The sequence below is a fragment of the Pinus tabuliformis genome, chromosome 2_2 (assembly GCF_031772625.1).
Source record: "Pinus tabuliformis cultivar Carrire ecotype Pingquan chromosome 2_2, CPIR1, whole genome shotgun sequence".
Taxonomy (NCBI): Eukaryota; Viridiplantae; Streptophyta; class Pinopsida; order Pinales; family Pinaceae; genus Pinus; species Pinus tabuliformis.
Window position 1 is genome coordinate 125,287,380 of NC_142300.1, and position 2,107 is coordinate 125,289,486.

Genomic DNA, 2,107 nt, shown 5'->3' on the forward strand with positions numbered 1-2,107 from the left:
TATGCAATCAATCATTAAACCGTTTATGCATATCTTCAAACACTTTGCATGAAAATTAGTATAATAAATTTGATATTGATTAGATAATTATATTATTTTTCATCCACTTCGATGCTTTCAAAGTGGAAAAATGGAATAATCAGCTCACATGACCATTTTTTACTAGTGAGACCTAGTTTGGCAAATTGGGGTCTGAAACCTTCTACGAGAATTTTGAGGCATTAAATGATGTTATTTTGGGGAAAAACATTTCCACTTTAGTTTTGCACCCTTTTTTTCATATTCCACACATAGATACATTTATATGAATACAAGATTGCACCAATTAGAGTCCGTATGCGAACGTTATGCCACTCAAAAGTTGACTTTCCTATTTTCACCACCATAATTTGAGAGGATGCCATGTCAAGCCGTATAACATATAGAAAATGGGATATCCACATGATTATGATGAAAACTACCCTATGAGAGTCTATATTGTAACTCTCGTTAAGCATTGAGGTGGTTAAACCTAACCACTAGTAGGCTATTGGGCTGTGTTATAACCAAGCCACTAGGAGGGAAAAGGGTTCCATTATTTCGAGTGCGATTGTCCATTGATGAGAAAAAGATAACCGAGGGGGATAAAATTTAAAGTAAATAGAGAGGATTTGTGTACTATAGTATCCCATAGGCCATAGGCCATATTTCTTTGTACTCACAACCAAATTTTTAATTCTCAAAAAAGGGAGTAGAACAACCTCACCTTCTAGTGAGGGTTTCCTAGGTCCTATTGTGTTAAATGTATTTATGAGATTTTGTTTCAATGTTCCCTGTTTTTTGCATAATTTTGATTTTCATGCATACACTATTAACATTTATCTATATATCTAGAAATATAAATAGAAATAAAACTGTAATAGTGTAGATTTCTAATTTTAAAACACAATTCTATCCTATATATTGTGACAAATTGTCTAGTGGAATATCCACGGTAGTTTATGGATAAAAATTTATTAGGGCATATATTCTAAATTATAGCAGATCAAGTTATAAAAACTAAACCATATGATCAGTGTGAATTCCACTCACTATGGTCCAAATTCCAACATCTGGAACCTCCTAGATGAAAAGTTATATAAGAAATTCCAACATGACATCTTTGATGCATGATTTTGGGAGCATTTATGAATCTTGAAATCCTCTAATCGTATGTCGTAAAATATCTCTACACAGGATCTAAAAGTTGTATCATAGGATTAGTGGGATGTTCTAGATCTATGTTCCAAGTTTAGGCTTCTGGAACCTTGAAGAAGAAAATTTATAGAATAAATGAAAACATGACCTATTTAAACATGTATTTAGGAAGCCCAAATTCCTCTAATCATATTTACAAAAATTTAGTGACCCAAGATTTGAAAATTGAACCAAAGGATTAGTGGGATTTCCCCTCACTATGGTCCAAGTTTTAGCTTCTGGAACCTTCCAGAAGAAACATTATAGTAGAAATTCCAACATGATTTTTATAAAGAATAATTTAGGGAGCCTATCTCCCTCAACTAGTGCTATTGCAAAATTTAATACATATAAAAATATATAGCCAAACAGTATAACAACTACAACTGCATAATTGTTTTGAAGGGTAAATGCACATACATATAAACTTACTGAAAAGATAAAATAAGCTCATGCATATGAGATACTAATCTTAAGTCAAATATTTTGTAATATCAAAATGAGGAAGGGTTAGCCACTTTACACCCAATCATAGGCTCAACTATGTTGCATTGTTTCTCATAGCTTACCACCCTCGAGCTAGATATTGATGCCTTGAGGCGAAAAAATAAAATCAAGTAATTATTGTTGGAGAGGTAAATCCCCTCTACGGATAGAGGCGATCCCTACTAGCCAGCAAGGGTCTAGCAACAATCAGTCAATGCTGCTATGCATGTTCCTAATTGCAATTAAACAAGAGGTAAAGAGCACCTACTTGGATTCCAGCGCTGTCTTTTGGTGAAGAGATGCTACCTTCGCTCCTTCACTTTGGTTGGTCACAATCCTCCGCGATCCCCGCGAATAGATACCTACACACACGAAGAGGGAGCAAACGCAAGCGTGAAATCTAATA